The following is a 17,911-nucleotide window of genomic DNA, read 5'->3' as shown; positions in this document are numbered from 1 at the left end:
CAGCCTGGTTTCCATATTCCTGGATGGCCCTGGCAGCCCATGTCTGGCTTTCAGGATTTGGACTACACATGGGCAGCGTCTATAGGTTCCGGGCCATCAGGGACCTGGATCAGACCTGCATCCCAAGAGGCTTGGTCTCAGGAAGGGGCCATGGGGTGACAAGGCACCTGCCTAATGCCAAGCCCCAAGTTACCTACATGCTTATATTCCCCCTGAAGGCAATCTGCTCTGCCTTGCCACAGCTGGACTGGCCCGGATGGCTGGGTATCTCCAATAAGAGACCCTGTGACCCTTGACTGCTGCTGAGAAAGGTAAAGGAAAATAGTGTCGCTTGTATGTCAAGTGGGTTTTAACATGTAAACTTGGGGACATTACATAATGCGCCTCATGCTGGTCCTCACTGGAGGAAACAATGAACTTTGAACTGTGCCAAGCTGCAAATGTCCCAAGGACTCAGCCCAAACACTTGCAACTTGGTACAGTAAGGTCTTTGCTTAGTGACAGCCTGAGGAACCCATTATACTCAGCCAAGGATCGTTTTCTGCTGCCAACACCCATCAAAATTCGTGGTAAAAAACACATACAAACATTTTGTTTGGCTTTAAAAGCCCTTGACTTCCGTTCCCTAGGGGAGGCTACAGTTTGGGTTGCTGTCCAGATCTGTTCTCCCCAAAAATGTTTTTGTTTTACTCTAGCTCTGCTTCTGTTCTCGGGGGACGTTTCTCATCAAAGTAGAAGTGGTATCAAGCTACACGTGGCTTCAACTTCGGTGCGGCCGCCAGATTCTCACCTGGTACCTGCCTGAGCACTTTGTGCTCTCTGCCCTTCCCCATGGCTCCGGGATCCTGTAGGCTCTGAAACTTCCTCCTTGGTTGAGATTCTAGCCTTTCCCTGGGTGTCTTTTAGTGCCAGCTTTTATAGAGGAGTAACACTTCTCTGTCCGGATTCTGTTCCATACGATTCCTCACGGGGGAGGAACACCTCCCTGTCTAGACTCTAACCTGTAGGGCTTCTCACAGAAGACTGACACTATTCTGACTATACAGTTTCTACAGGAGATTAACACTGTCATGTCTGGAGTTATCCAGTGAGGACGCTCTGGAATTTTCAATGTCAAAAATCACTACCTAGGGCGCCTGGGTGGCTCAGTTGGTTAAGCGACTGCCTTCCGCTCAGGTCATGATCCTGGAGTCCCCGGGATCTAGTCCCACATCGGGCTCCCTGCTCAGCAGGGAGCCTGCTTCTCCCTCTGACCCTCTTCCCTCTTGTGCTCTCTATCTCTCATTATCTCTCTCTCAAATAAATAAATAAGAAATCTTAAAAAAAAAAAATTACTACCTAAAGGGCAGCCCCCATCTGGGACTCCGGGTAGTTTTACAGGTACGTATTATGGTACTTCTTCCGGTAAGCTTCGGTCAGCATGGATCTATATTACTAAGAGTGATTTAAAATTGCAATGGCCAAACTCCCCTCTGGCAATCACCAGTTTAAAATTCTCTGTATTGGGGAGACTGGGTGGCTCAGTTGTTAAGCGTCTGCGTTTGGTTCTGGTCATGATCCCAGGGTCCTGGGATCGAGCCCCGCATCGGGCTCCCTTCTTGGCAGGAAGCCTGCTTCTCCCTCTCCCACTCCCCCTGCTTGTGTTCCCTCTCTCAATGTCAATAAATAAATAAATAAATAAATAATCTTTAAAAATAAACAAATAAATGGGTGCCTGGGTGGCTCAGTTGGTTGGGCGACTGCCTTCGGCTCGGGTCATGATCCCCGAGTCCTGGGATCGAGTCCCACGTCGGGCTCCCGGCTAGGCGGGGAGTCTCCTTCTCCCTCTGACCCTTTCCCCTCTCATGCTGTTTCTCTCTCTCTCTATCTCTCTCTCAAATAAATAAATAAAATCTTTAATTAAAAAAATAAAAAATAAAAATAAACAAATAAAATCTTCTGTATTTTAGAAAATAAATAAATAAAATAAAACTACAACGGCCACTTTGGGCATCCTTTGAAATTCTAAAAGTTATTTATTTGCATGCATAAAAGGAAAAGGGATATAAAACGAATCAAAACGAATGGGAAGCGTATTGTCATTGGTATTTTCAGGCCTCCAAGCAATCAAGTGACTTGAAACTCCCTTTGTCACCAACTAGACTCCAAGACAAGATTTTATTTATTTTATTTTATTTTATTATGTTATGTTAGTCACCATACATCATTAGTTTTTGAGGTGGTGTTCCATGATTCATTGTTCGCGTATGACACCCAGTGCTCCATGCAGTATGTGCCCTCCTTAATACCCATCACCGGGCTAACCTATCACCCCAGCCCCCGCCCCCCCGCAAGACCTGACTTTTAAAGCCCAGCTGACAGTACCCAGACCTTTGTCCCACACTTTTCCTTAAGCTCTCCTTTCCAGCTTCTCTCTTAATTCAGGTAAATGGAAAGTGAAACCAACCCCTCAAAGATTAGGGACTGCCCTGATAAGGCTTCCAGCCAGCCAAGACCACCCAGACCAGTTTGAGCTTAACCCCTGACTCACACCTGCACAGATGGGCCACGGAGTGACTTCTAGAATGACTGACAATGACCTTTACCTCACTAGAATACTAAAATCTTGGCCCAAAGGGGAGCCTCAGCCTCATTCACATAACATACAATGTGTGTATAGGCATGTTTCCTTAACACACATGTGGGACCTCATACCCTCCTCTCAATCCAATGACAAGGCTTCCCTACCCGAATATTCATCTTCACCCTAAATAAAAGGAACCCATCCACCCTTGCTGGGGGAGTCAGGGCTTTGGAAACCATTCCCTGTCATCTCTTTATTTGCTGCAAAGGAAGTTTTTTTTGTGCACAGCTCACCTGCTGCAGGGTCTGTAACTCACCAAGGAGAGGGCTCGCGCGGGCTTGGTGACAGCTTCCTGACAAGAAAACAACCACACGCTCTCTAAAGCCAACTCTGACCTTCCTCAGAGACTTTCCAAGGTAGAAAGCTTCCCTGAGATGCTGCACTAACCCTTGTGACAACAGTCACTACTCCTCTGCCCACCTCTTTTGTTTCCCACCTCTCGAGCCCAGCTGAGCTGAACTTTCAAACTATAACAACAACCTTGAAGTTGCCCCCAAATCCCCTCATCATTCAAGCACCTATAAGGTGAAACCTAATGAAGGAGGTTTAGGAACTTCCTCTGTTTCTTGCAGCCCTTGCACTTGGGCTGAACTGCAAACTATCATGAAGGAATTTCCCGATGCCCTTGAAGATCCTCTAGGCTTTGCTAAGGAACTTAACTTGATCGCCCACACTTACAAAGCCAAACTTACAAATAACAGAGGTTATTCTGACCTCTACCAACTTATTCACGTGCCTGTAGGTAAAGGCCATGCTGGGAAAGCTTTAACTTAGATGAGTCCACCTTAAGGGGCACCCTTCAAAAAAAGGGGATTTCAGAGCTCTTGTTTCAGAGCTCTTGGAGACAGTGGAATCCATTCTTTGATTGATATGCAGAAGCTTGTAAAACACAAAATGACTTCAAAAACAGTGTTAAAGGAGCTTTACAGCATGCAAATAAAACAGTCTTTAGTAAAACACTTGGCCATCTGACCAAGCAACTAACTTAGTCCATCTGCCAGAAACACAATTTGCAATTTTATTTCAGTTACTTATAAGGGCATGCACACAAACAAGTGTGTGTGTGTGTGTGTGTGTGTGTGTGTGTCTGTGTGTGTGTGCTCGGCCATGAAATAGGCAATATTCTTGCTGTGGAATGATCCAACACGCTTGAAAGTCACTACTCTGACACCACAGTAAACTGATCAACAGGACTTTGCGCAGCCAGCTGGGAAGTCCAATCTAAGCGCAAGCACCCTTCCTGACTGCACACACACGGGGATGACTTCTCAAGACCACACTGTACTCACCAGGCGACAGGCTCAGACTTCGTTGCCTTGTCTCTTCCGGTTTGCAGCCAAGCAGCAATCATGTTTTAAAATAGCTTCTTCCACTTCTTGTAACTACCTGCAAGGCTGGGGATGCTGCCGATGGCTCCCCAGATATCTAGAGCTTTGCCCACCATTCAGAAGATGTCCCATTTGTCATATCTTTATTCTGTCTACCCGACTTAGAGCAGCCCTCTTCAACAATACTGTGGGGATCCTGTTGCCCCTGCCTGTTCTTTTATTCTCAGGCTAACAGAGCAGTGTCAGGATGAATCTAGAGACAAATGAATCTCACACTGTAATTTCCAAAAAGTGTAAGGTTAAAAGAATATCGAGAAAGGAATTTCAATGTAGTCAAGACTAGAATAGATTTACTGAAGCTGAAGAGAGAGTTTTAATCCCGAAAGTACACTGGTGCATAATTAAAGTTTGGTTTTCTTTCGGTTAAAAGCACAAGTATTCTTGGATTATACTGGTCTGCTCTAAATAAGAAATTGGAAATAATGAATAATGTTTATTTACCTTTAGGTAATCTACCTGTGAGACAAGATTCTATGTTTTGTCTCCATCACGTTTGAATACCCAAACACACTGAGTCTTCTGGATATTAAGAGACCTAAGTTTCACTTACAACTATGTGACCCCAGGTACTTGCCTTCAAAATCTTGTCACTTGGTCAACTAGATAATTAAAAACTGTTTCATAGCCATCTATAATCCTGTTTGATCAAGTATCCAAAACCTTTTGATTTTTAGCAGACTTCCCCAAATCAAATTCTAAATAAAGACTTTTTGACCTTTTCTTTTTTTTTTTTTAAGATTTTATTTATTTATTTGACAGAGAGAGACACAGTGAGAGAGGGAACACGAGCAGGGGGAGTGGGAGAGGGAGAAGCAGGCTTCCCGCGGAGCAGGGAGCCCAATGCGGGGCCCGATCCCAGGACCCTGGGATCATGACCTGAGCCGAAGGCAGACGGTTAACGACTGAGCCACCCAGGCGCCCCGACCTTTTCTAAATAAAGACTTTTTTACCTAAAAGTAAACAAGAATTTTCAGAGACCTCCTGGAACTTCTCAAAAGAGTTGTTCCCTCTCTGTATAGAAAGGGAGATCTTACACTAATTGGGATTATTTGATATATCAAATTACATGGAAGCATTGTCAAACAAAAAGTGATGCTAAGTGATAAAATAAAAAGCGATCCTAAGCCTTAACGATGTATTTCTTTTTTTTTTTTTTTTAAGATTTTATTTATTTTACAGAGAGAGAGAACACGAGCAGGGGGAGAGGCAGAGAGAGAGGGAGACTCCGGCTCCCCGCCGAGCAGGGAGCCTGATGCGGAACTGGATTCCAGGACCCTGGGTTCATGACCTGAGCTGAACCCACTGAGCCACCCAGGTGCCCTAATGATGGATTTCTTTTCTTTTTTTTTTCTTTAAAGATTTTATTTATTTATTTCAGAGAGGGAGAGTGTACACAAGCAGGGGGAGACAGGCCAAGGGAGAGGGAGAAGCAGACTCCCCACTGAGCAGGGAGCCTGATGTCGGGCTGGATCCCAGGACCCTGAGATCATGACCTGAGCTGAAGGCAGATGATTAACCAACTGAGCCACCCAGGCGCCCCACCTAATGATGAATTTCTGTAAGTATATATTATAAGTGTTCCAGAAATTTATGTAAAATTCCTAAAATTCTGATATGTCTTGATAGAATGTTCTCAGTCACAATTTTCGTTAGTATCTTAGAATGTTATGTGTCACAGAAATAACCAAATTTCTTTGTCAATTACATCATAATGAATTCTCTTGAGATCTCTAACCACTGCTATTTTGAGCCTTTTACAGGTAGTTACTGTTTTAAGTGCTTCATCTTCAAAGTGACTCATGAGAAAGACTTAGATAAATATGCTAAAACACAGATATTATACATTTAAAATCATAACACTGAGTTTAGTTAGGAACACATAATTCAACATTTCTAAAACACTAATGGAAAAATGATTGCTTTAATGTTTTCTTTTTTTTTTTTAAGATTTTTTATTTATTTATTTGACAGAGAGAGAGACAGCAAGAGAGGGAACACAAGCAGGGGGAGTGGGAGAGGGAGAAGCAGGCTTCCTGCCAAGGAGGGAGCCCGATGCAGGGCTCGATCCCAGGACCCTGAGATCATGACCTGAGCTGAAGGCAGTCACTTAACCAACTGAGCCACCCAGGCACCCCTGCTTTAATGTTTTCTTCTCCAGACTGAGAGGACCCCAATTCTCTTCATGAAGCTATCTATAACCTACATCAATTTGGTTAAAGGGGTTTTTTATAATGATGTTTGAAACATTTATCTTTTTCTCCCAGCCTGATCCCTCCAGAATTCTGAGACTCTTATTAAGTCTCCTTATTTTTCATAACAATGCATGTATTTGCATAAGTCCAATAAGTATCTATTGGTTGCCCAATACCCCTAACCCCTGCTTCTTTCATCCACAGTAGATAAAAAGAGATCTATTTCGACATTATGAAGGCTTCTACTGCTTCTAATTGCTTCTATTCAAAATAACCATGCTTTGGTAGAGCAGTCTTTCCACGGTGTGCCTCCAGAAGATAAAGACCTTAAAACCACACCTTATAACCTGGGGACGTCACCTATTGGAAAAGGGATCTTCAAGAAGACTCTCTTCAACCCTGTTGGAAAGACCCCTATCAAGCTGTTAACCAATCCTTGTGCTACCAACTTCCAAGGAATAGCCCGTGGGATTCACGTGTCCCCTCTACAGAGAGCACCAGCCCTGACTGCACATGCCCACCAACAGCTGACCTGAGAGTAGACTTCCGGAATTGAAGCGGACAACAGCTGAATGTTCCCAAGATGACTGGACCAGGTTTGTAGAACCCTTTCCTTGCTGCTGCTGCTGCTTGCCTTGCTGTTGTTGTTTTTCCTCTTTGTTTGGTAGAGATGACACTCTTATCTGCATTTCTCAGTGGGTTACAAAAGGGGGAGAGCTCTGTGTTAGATATCCTTCACCAGAAACTCCAATTCGTTCATGGTATTGGAAACCCCTTGGTCTTCCCTGTAACAAATTTCTCTCTAGTCCCCGGCGCCTCTGCTGATTAGCCCCACAGCCTATAGATGTTACCTATCACGTGAACTTGTTAGGACAAGCTGTTCCCATACTTTGTTTCAACCTTTCCCAGGCACAACCATACAGGCTCCACCACATACCTTGTAAAAAGAGTTGTCAGCAATGACTCCCATTTTGTACTTTGGACTCCATCTTGTTAAAAATATGGAACTGTACTGACCTTCCTGAATTTCCAAAAAAAAAAAAAGTTATTTGCTTAAAAAAGACTTTCTGTGGACTGTAGAAACGATGCTTTTCCTAGTAGTGAATGAAATGTCCTTGATCAACGAATGAACTGCAACAGATAAACTTACCCTCCAATCTCAGTTCTTTGTTTTTCCAATCTCAATTCTTGATAAACTGATATAAGTTTTACTTTTTACTGCCTTAGATCAGCTCTGTTGCACTGCTAAATTTCTTAAGCCCCTTAGATACTTAATTCGACATTCTTAACAAATTTACTCATTATGCAGATTAATATGCATAATGTCTGTGAGGTTTTTAGAACATTATTTCTGCTAATCGCTCTTCTTATGCTCATCACCTTGGTAAGACAGGTCCATTTAATAGGCTGGTGGTTTTGGAATCCAGATCCTCTACAACCACCAAGATTACGACCACTCAACAGGTTGATTCATCTGAACCCCCAGATGGCTTAATAAAGCTGCAGAGGAGAAAACTGCCTAAGGACCATTTTCCAACCTCTGCCTTGTTGCTCGAATGTGGCCTAACCCTAATGACAGTGAGACGTTGAAATACCTATCTGAGACTTAAAATACCCTCTGACGTGGGACATGACTTTCTGGGATTGGTCCATCTCAGTGACTTGGGCCTAAGCTGGTCAGCAGTGCTTTCAGAGCAAGGACTTGAACAAAAGGGGAAATGTGAAAGGTGAAGTAAAATGGAGCCGTTATGTCAAGGGGTTTTACAATGGAAATGGGAGACCATTAAGGAGATAGACCTTCTACATGCCCTCATGGAATGAAACCATAAACCTTGAACTAGGCCAGACTGCAAATATTCCAAGGACTCGGGCCCAACACCTGCAATTCGCTGAAGTAAGAGCTTTTGCTTAGTGACAGCCTTAGCAGCCAATTATCCAGCCAAGATTAGTTTCCTGTTGCCAGCATCAATCAAAATTCTTTAAAGCAACACATAAAGCATTGCCTTTGTCTTAAAAAAACCCTAATGTTCATTCCCTGGTGGGGGACACAATTTGGGTTGCTACCCTAACTGTGTTCCTTGAATTACAATCCAGAGACCCCAAATAAATGTTGTTTGTTTTGTTTTTGTTTTTTGTTTGTTTGTTTGTTTTATTTTAGCTCTGCCTCTTTTCTTGGTCTACACTCAAAGGCAGGGGCTTGAACAGACAGTAAGGCTACACGTGGACTGACTTGCACCCATTTCACTGGCTACCGTAGAATGATTTCAGGAATGGGTTCCCTCTACCCTTAAGCCTCTGCAGGTGGTGCTGCGTGGGCCTAGCTCCACAGATCTGGAGGGCCCCAGCTGCCCAAGTCTTCCTAAAAGAATGTTACTTACTGTACGCTCACTCGGTGGAGCAGTCCGGGGCTGCCATGGATCTGGAAGAGGGCACGGGTGTGCAGAGGGCAGGTGACAGAAGCCAACTCTCAGGGGACAAGGCCTATGCCCAACTGCAAGCAGTAGGGTACACAGATGTGCATGTTCCCCTTGAAGGCAGGGCTGGAGGATAGTCTACTGCTAGCCAATTGGCTGGCTGGCGAGTCCTCAATAAGAGAGACTTGGGAGTCCTGGTGGTGGGATATGCCTAAGACTCCATCGAGTGGTGGAGTCCAAGTGGTGACTGACTGGAGCCAATTAGTAGGTGCTACCTAAAGAGTGACGTTTAGCGGGAATGGGCTCCCTCCACCTTGGAGGGGCCTGACTGCCCAGGGCTTGCTGAAGTGGTGTGTTTTGTGCCTGTGCATGCAGTGTGGTAGTTCAGGGTTGCCAGGGATCCAGAGCAGAGCAAGAGTCCGCAAGCTTGGCATGGGAGCAGGCTTTGGGGGACAAGGCCTAGGTCTCATCACAAACTATGCAGATGTGGGTATTCCCACAAACAGAAAACGAGGATACTGGACTGCTTTACTGGGGCAGAGCAGGGGCAAGCTGAAATTTTTTTTTTTTTAAAGATTTTATTTATTTATTTGAGAGAGAGAGAATGAGAGATAGAGAGCACGAGAGGGAAGAGAGTCAGAGGGAGAAGCTGACTCCCCGCTGAGCAGGGAGCCCGATGTGGGACTCGATCCCGGGACTCCAGGATCATGACCTGAGCCGAAGGCAGTCGCTTAACCAACTGAGTCACCCAGGCACCCAAGCTGAAATTTTCTTTTCTTTTTTCTTTTTTTTTAGATTTTATTTATTTATTAATGAGAGACAGAGACAGAAAGAGAGGCAGAGGGAGAAGCAGGCTCCCAAGGAGCAGGGAGCCCGATGCGGGACCCGATCCCAGGAGTCTGGGATCATGACCTGAGCTGAAGGCAGACACTTAACTATCTGAGCCACCCAGGCGCTCCCCAAGCTGAAATTTTCAATGAAAGCCTCCTTGGGAGCCCCAGAGTACTGTAGACACCCAAGGCCTCATAAAGCGGTTAGTCCAATTGGGGACTGACTATTGCCAATTTGAAGCACCGCCTCAGGGTGATTTTCAGGGAGGAGATAGGCTCACTCCACCCTCAAGGCTATGCTGGTGGTCAATGGTTGTTGCTTGTTATTTCATTTTTTTAGGCAGCCTTCCTAAGGGGTATAAGGTAATATATCTCATTGTGGTTTTGAGTTGCATTTCTCTAGTGATCAGTGATGAATGGGCATCTTCTCCTATGCTTCTTGGACATTTGAGGATCTTCTTTGGAGAAATGTCTATTCCAGTCCTTTGCGCATGTTAACTTGGGTTTTTGTGGTTGGTGTTAAGCTGTAGTTCTTTACATATTCTGGATATTAACCCCTTATCAGACACATAATGTGCAAAACTTTGTCCCATCCCCCAGGTCGTCTTTTTGCCCTGTTTAGTGTTTCCTTTGAATAAATCCCACTTGTGTATATTTGCTTTTGTTGCTGTGAATTTGGTGTCACACCCAAGAAGTCATTGCCAAATCCAATGTCATGAAGATTTCCCCCATGTTTTCTTCCAGTTTGATAATTTCAGGTCTTACACTGAGGTGTTTAATACATTTAGAGTTAATTTTTATAAATGTGAAGTGTCCAGGCCCATTCTTTTGCGTGTAGATATCTATCTTTCCTAGCACCAAGGAGTTTGGCATTTCTGAGGCTGAGGGAGCAAGCCAGTGTGTCTGTGATTTGGTAATTGGAGTGAGTGGTGGAAGGGGAGATTGGAGATGCAGGCAGGGCCTGGACCATAAAAGATCTTGATAGCACATGCCAAGAGTCTCAGTTTCATTCTCAGTGCTTTGGGAGGCCACTGGAGAGTGACATAAAAGATTTAGACTTTTAAATAATCATTGTTTTCCTCAAAGAGTCAAACACAACATTATCATATGACTGAGCAATTCCACTGGGTATGTATTCTAGGTAACTGAAATCACACATTCGTACAAAAACTTGTGTATGTGATTGTTCATAGCAACACTCTTGTAGCCAAATGGGTCAACAACCCAAATGTGCATCTTTTGATGAATAGATACACCACACATTTTTATCCATCCAATGAAATATTTATTATTCAGCCAAGAAGTGGAATGAGCCACTGTTACACGTTCCAACATGGAGGAACTTTGGAAACACTGTTAACTGAAAGAAGCCGGCCACAAGAGACCACATACTATAGGACTCCTTTTTCATGAGACCTCCAGAATAGGCAAATCTATGGAGTCTGAAAGTAGATTAGTGGTGGAGAGAGTGATGAGGGAACAGAAGGCAAGCTGAGGACAAAGCAGAAGCTGACGCCACACAACGCCCCCCGCCCATGGGATAAATGTGACATTCCTCAGGCACTCCTGGCTGCCCTAAAGGAAAAACAAATAGTTAATTTATAGTCTCGTCTCCCTCAGTTTACAAATGTTTTAGCAATCTACAAGAACAAAGCATTCCTATCATCTATAACCTAGCTTCCAGAAGGAAATTAAGTGCCCTTATAACCTGCAGCCCATTGACAGATAATTGAAGCAGGCCGAGTGTTGTTCTTCCAGGGAGCTCCCAACAACTATCTTCAGGTAAATGCCTCACTAGAGGGGTAAACAGCCTTTTAAGTTGACAATGGCAAGGCCTCCTGTATCTTGTAGGTCCTCTTTAGCATGTGAGAGTTCTTTGGGAAACCTTCCTTTTTTCCTTACCTCCCCCAACCCCATAGCATACAATCAGCCACCTCTCACAACCCTGGTGCAGCAGCTCTTTCTGCCCACAGGTCCTGTTCACATGCTTTAATAAACCACCATTTGGCACCAAAGACGTCTCAAGAATTCTTTCTTGGTTGTCAGCTCCGGACTCCTACCCCATCGAACCTCACCTATATTCGAAGACCCCACCAAGAGGGTACAGGGAGGGAAAAATACAACTAACTGCTAATGGGTAGAGTATTTCTTTCCGGGGTGATGGAGTGGTTCTGGAATTAGGCGGTGGTGATGGTCACACATCACTGAATATACTAGAAACCACTGAACTGTACATTTCTTTTTTTTTTTCAATGGGAGAGCATTTATTTTTTTAATTTAATTTTATTATGTTAATCACCATACATTACATCATTAGTTTTTTTTTTTTTAAAGATTTTATTTATTTATTTGAGAGAGAGAATGAGAGATAGAGAGCACGAGAGGGAAGAGGGTCAGAGGGAGAAGCAGACTCCCTGCTGAGCAGGGAGCCCGATGTGGGACTCGATCCCGGGACTCCAGGATCATGACCTGAGCCGAAGGCAGTCGCTTAACCAACTGAGCCACCCAGGCGCCCACATCATTAGTTTTTGATGTGTCAATCACCATACATTACATCACTAGTGTTCCGTGATTCCTTGTTTGCATATATCACCCAGTGCTCCACGCAGAACGTGCCCTCTTTAATACCCATCACCGGGCTAACCCATCCCCCCAGTCCCCCCCTAGAACCCTCAGTTTGTTTCTCAGAGTCCATAGTGAACTGTACATTTCTAAACGGTGAATTTTGTGAGGTCTGTCTCAGAGGAAAAAATGCTATTACATATATACTTGAAAATCCATCGTGGCTGCTGAGTAGTAAATGGATTGTGCTGGGCAGGAACAGTAGAGGCCATTAGACAAGAACGGCAGCAGTAAGTCTGACCAAATTCACACCCTGAGAAGCAGTTAGATCTCTGATTCCAAATCCCATGTTCTTACCTCTATGCTGTATAGTTTGGCATAAAGAAAGGGGCTTAAGTTTAGCCATTTAGGTGCCCCTTCCTGCCATCTAGCTCCGGAAATACTCAGGCCACGTTTCCTGAGGCCATTTCTCTGTTGAGTCTTCAAACGCTAGAGCTGCGGTTTGGATGCAGTTGCCACATCCTGGGGAAAACTCATTCCTTCTCTGTGTCAGAACAATCAGCATAAAGATCTACCGTTGAAAGACAAGATGGAGTAAGGGCCCTGAAGAGTTCTGGCCCCAGAATTTGAGATTCTTCTTAGGAGAAGACCTCTCTTGCACTGTCAGGGCAGGAGAAGTGTTTCACTTTTACAGAAGGATTATGTACGACTCCTTTGTTGGACTACCGGGAATTTTGGGCTCCAGGTTTCTTTCAAGGCTCTCAACCTGAAAGTTAGGAAAAAAATCTATCTTGGGTGGAGCACTTAGGGATTTTTATTCATTAAGTGCTATTTTAAAGTCCTTCTCTTTGGTGGTAGAAAAATATTTTGTTATGGGCAGAGGACAGAGAATATTCAATAAAAATGGGATACATGAGATGCTCATGGTAGATGTGCTGAGTGCTAGAGTTTAGAAAAAAACAGCTGGGTTTTCCAAGGTTTGTTCTTTCTTTTCCCGCAAAGGAACTGAAGTTTAGAATAGAATTACGGAGAAGACATTGTGATGGTGTACTCCTGTAATCTTTCCCGATGTCCAGGGTGCAAAAAAACAAAGATGAGAAGCAAAAAGAGGCCTTGGGAGCCTCCTCAGTAGGGGTCTGACACACCAGGCACAGGCCATCGCCCTTGGCAGCATTCCCTCTAGTTTTCCAAAATGTTATTGCCCACTGGCCCCAAAGGCAAACAACCTGCCTGTTCTGCTATGGCCTTTGCTTTCTCCCATAAAAGTAGATAGGCAGCCCACCCGTTATCAGGAAACCAGTGCACCCAGAGACGTCCACACGGACAGAAGAAACTATTGAACAAAGAGAATCCTGGGTAATCAAATATGACACCCAGAGGCAGCCTGGATAAAATCACTCCATCATATGTAACATTTAAAAAATTTTAATTATTTATTTATTTATTTTTTAAGATTTCATTTATTTATTTGACAGAGAGAGAGAGCACAAGCAGGGGGAGCGGCAGGCAGAGGGGCAGGGAGAAGAAGACACCCTGCCGAGCAGGGAGCCTGACGTGGGACTCGATCCCAGGACCCTGGGATCATGACCTGAGCCGAAGGCAGCCGCTTAACCCACTGAGCTACCCAGGTGCCCTTAAATTTATTTTTAATCAATTAGAGTTTTGCCTCAATGATGTGTGTGTGTCCACGTGTGTCCATCCTGCAAATTCACGGTAATGTGCGAGGAAATTCATGGTAAAGTACAAGTGCTACGCAAACTAAAAAATACTATTAGGATTACCCCGATCTTAGGAATCCAGTGTCAGCTTGAGCAATACTTCTCAGGTCAAGAATACCTTTAAGCAAGTGCCGATGCCAGCTAATAAAATGGTACATTATCCTAGAATACCACGCCTGCCTTCCAGTCTTCTAAGACACAGGAGACATTCAATTCTTAACTTCTCAAATGTGGAAAACAAAGTCATTTGCAAAGACTTCCAGTCTTAAATTACTTCCAGCCCTGGATGAGCCGCTCCCTGGACACCAAGGAGAGATTCCCTTTAAATAGCTTTACACCCCACGCATGAAGTATTTTCATGGCTTGGACCGCTAAGTCCACTTGGAAGGGTATGAGCCCTGGGACAGGCCTGCAGGGCGGGGAGACTGGCTTGTCGCCAGCTGTGGCTAGCATGATAGCTCCTAAATTCCTCTCAAGCAACAGTTCTACAAATGACCTCCTTTCTCCTTCCCTGTTCCTTTGTATAGGCAATTACCCCCGTCATCCAGAGGCTAATGTGGATGCCATTTTGAGTCCTCGGGTCTTTTATTCCCTAGACAGGATCACACATGAGATGCTTCTGTTCTTCCTCAAAACTTCTCTCATATCAGTTCTTTCTGTCATGACCCTAGTTGTCCATTGGCTTCTTAAGGCCTGACAGCTTTAATCTAAATGCTCAGAACGGAAGACTTCTGAAAACTGATGTGCTGTTCACCTCAGTTCCCAGTTTTATCTTCTGCTGCATTCTTCCCAGTGTAACCTTCTGCCCAACCACCCATACCCTCTCTTGTATATGCTCTGTAGTATTTCCTGCTCCTGTAGCCAGTTACCAGAACCTTAATATCTTAATGCAAATTCATTGTCTTCCAGGTCTGGAGGTCAGAGGCCTGATGGGGTCCTACTGGACGAAAATCAAGGTGTGTACTGGGCTGAGTTGCTTCTGGAGGCTCTAAGGGACAATACTTTTCCTTGGCTTTTCCAGCTTTCATAGGCTGGCAGGCCCTTTCCTTGGCTCCCAGCCCCCTCGTCCATCTTCAAAGCCAGTGATGTTGCACCGATCCTTCTCATGCTACCTCTCTGGTTCTCCCTCTTCTGCCTCCCTCTTCCACTTTTAAGGACTTTGAAGGATTCTTGTGATTACATTGGGCCTGCCTGGATAATCTAGATTAGTCTCCCGGTTTAATGTCAGATGCTTAGTAAACTTAATTCCCCTTTCCACGTAGCCTGATTTATTCACCAATTCTGGGAATTAGGACATACACATCTATGGGGAAATGTTATTCTGTCACAAGCTCTATCCTATTCTCTATTCCCCCATACTCAGGAAATGCTTTTATTATGCCTCATTTTGCAATTATTTTGGCAAAATCAATTAATTGAATGTTGTTCCTAAAACCTTATGTTTTAAATTAAGTAAGACTAGTAGTTGCAAATTACATATTTAGAGGTCTGGATTTATATTTTTGGGGAAAAAAAACCATGACATTGAATGGCCATATGTATGCTCACTTTGCCTTATAAAGCACACTGGTCCCCACTCTGGAGATCCTAATAAAACACAAACCATGTTTTTTTTTAAGATTTTGTGTATGTTTGACAGAGAGAGAGAGAGTCAGTGAAAGAGAGAGAGAGAGAGAGAACACAAGCAGGGGGAGTGGGAGAGGGAGAAGCAGGCTTCCCTTTGAGCAAGGAGCCCGATGTGGGGCTCGATCCCAGGACCCTGGGATCATGACCCGAGCCGAAGGCAGACGCTTAACGACTGAGCCACCCAGGCGCCCCTAAAACACAAACCATTTTAATATCTAATTAGCTTAAACTAACTATACTAATGATACTGCTTAATTATATTTTATAGTCAAAAGCACTATGTTTCAAATGTAAGTATTTTAAAAGACAGAGTCTGATGCTATATGTAAATCATTTCTGCAAGAGCCATTCCTACATTTTAGGACCCGTAGCGACTTTTAGCTTAAAGTTCTGTGGTTGTTACTGCTTCCTTAGGCTCTAAGAAGGGAGCAGACAGAGGCGACGATAGGTAAATTACTTATCCTCTTAGTCTGAAACACGGTGCGAAAAATAAAGGCGTTAAATAAGGGGCTGGTGCCTGGGCTATGACAGAAATCACTTCTTACTATCTTTCCAATATCAAGCCATTAAGAGAAAGGACACTAGAGACAGAGGGAAAAGCAGGAGCCAAAGGCTCCTGAAGAGATCTTCAGGGGGTGAAATACTTGGTTCTTACCAATGTCATGCTGATACTACTAGAACAAGTTCAGATGTGCAGTGTTTACCAAAACTGACAGATTAGAGAAACTTTTTGTCCCTTCCCAGGAAAGCCTTCTCTGGTCACCTCCAGAGCAGAAGAGGTCTGGAAGGTATCTGCTCTTACAGAACCTTATACTTCTCCTTCACAGCATTCACCACAACCCTCATACACATTATTTTTGTAATTGTTTGATGTGTGCCTACCAGGTGACTGCCTTGCTTACCACCGTATCCTTAGCTTTATCACAAAGATTGGTTCATCCTAGGCAATTTAAATGTTTGATGAATTTAATAAAACCTCAGCAGAGAGGGCAGAGGCTGTGCTTTTTGTTTGTTTGTTTGTTGTTTAAATGTTTTTACTTTTGGTACTGTGAAGCACTTCAGGCAAAAACAGTGTCCTCAGCTCTCAATCAGCGTTTTCTGAAAGGACCCATATCTCACTCATTAGGAACTCTACATGATGTACTAGCTGAAGCCACCTCAGAGGCTCCTTCCAGTTTCTTTGTTGAAAGGAAACAATACGAACTCAACACGTGGTACATGAAGATAGATTTTCTTTGATGTCACTTGTAGAGGGCTCTTAGAGTAACCTGTCAAAGTTGGGGAGTGGGAACTAAATTCGATGTGACTCTTCTCTTATATTTTGAGTCGGTAGTTCGGAAAATGTGGTCCTGGACCAATCATTGGTATCACTATTGCTGGAAATGCAAATCCTTAGACCTCAGGGTAGTCCTGATCAAGGAGAAACTCTGGAAGTGGGGCTCAGCAATCTCTTTTAATAAGTCTTCCAAGTGATTCTGATGCATGCCAAAACTTGAGAACTACTCTCTTAAACCAAAGTTTAAGTCCACTCTAACGATTAATAGTCCTTTTGGCTACCTCTGCTCCTGATGTCTATAATAGCCCAGACTAGAGATGCCCATTCCACGCATATGTGTCCTGCTCGGTGTGTACATTCCCTCCGCAATTCATAGTGTTGTGAAAAGCCCAGCGATGCTCATATTTGGCACATGTGCCGGTCACAGGAACTTCCTTAGGGTATTAGGATAAGATGGGCATCTGAAAGTAGTTTGTTCATTAAACACATCAAGGAAGCAGTAGCAACAGTAGTAGCAACTACTGATAGATGACACCGCAATGACAACCCAAGGAGGCTGATTGTCAAGATGAGTTTGAAATTTGCATGTTGTGCTTTGGGGGGAGAAGAAAGTGAGGAGGCACCTCTGTATGCGTGGTTGCTCTTCCTCTTGTGACTTTTCACGTCACTACATTAATAGTGGAATCCTGCATTTTAGTTCAGAAAAAATACCGCCCAGTGCCAGTTTTCTCCAAAATAAACCTCAATTATCCAAGTCAAGCGGTTGAACTACGGGAGGGTGGGGCGGGAGATGCAGAAGAGAACCTGGCTAGGATGGCTTTCTTTTGCTAAGGACCGGCTCTACTCATTCCTTGCCTCACGTCCTTCTACTGGTTTTTCTTTTCCCGGGCCTCGTCCTCCCCGCTTGCCCCGCCGGCCGCGCTCGGCCCTTCAAGGTCAGAAGTGGCTACGAGGCCCGCTCGGCCCGCTCGACCCGAAAGCGAACACAGATCTCAAGAGGTCAGGGCGGCCTCCGCTGCGGAGCAAAAGCTCAGAACCGGGAAGGCTGCCCTCGCGCGGCGTTCGGACGCAATCTGCAGATGAGGCAGCGGGGCCTCTTCCGCCCGGACTCCGGCTCGTGGCCCCGCCCCCTTCGCCGCACGCCGGGGAACGCTCCGCGCCCGCGACGACTCCGCCGGCGTGTGGCGCGCGCGTGTCGGCCAATGAGGTGCCAGGAGCGAAAAGCGGTGACCAATGAGACGCTGGGAGGGTCTGCGTGGCCGACCAATCGCGACGCCTGGCA

This window comes from Eumetopias jubatus, unplaced genomic scaffold (genome assembly GCF_037043125.1).
Source record: "Eumetopias jubatus isolate StellerSeaLion01/CBP00866 unplaced genomic scaffold, mEumJub1_p1.0 scaffold_12, whole genome shotgun sequence".
Lineage (NCBI taxonomy): Eukaryota > Metazoa > Chordata > Mammalia > Carnivora > Otariidae > Eumetopias > Eumetopias jubatus.
This window is presented reverse-complemented; position numbering follows the sequence as displayed.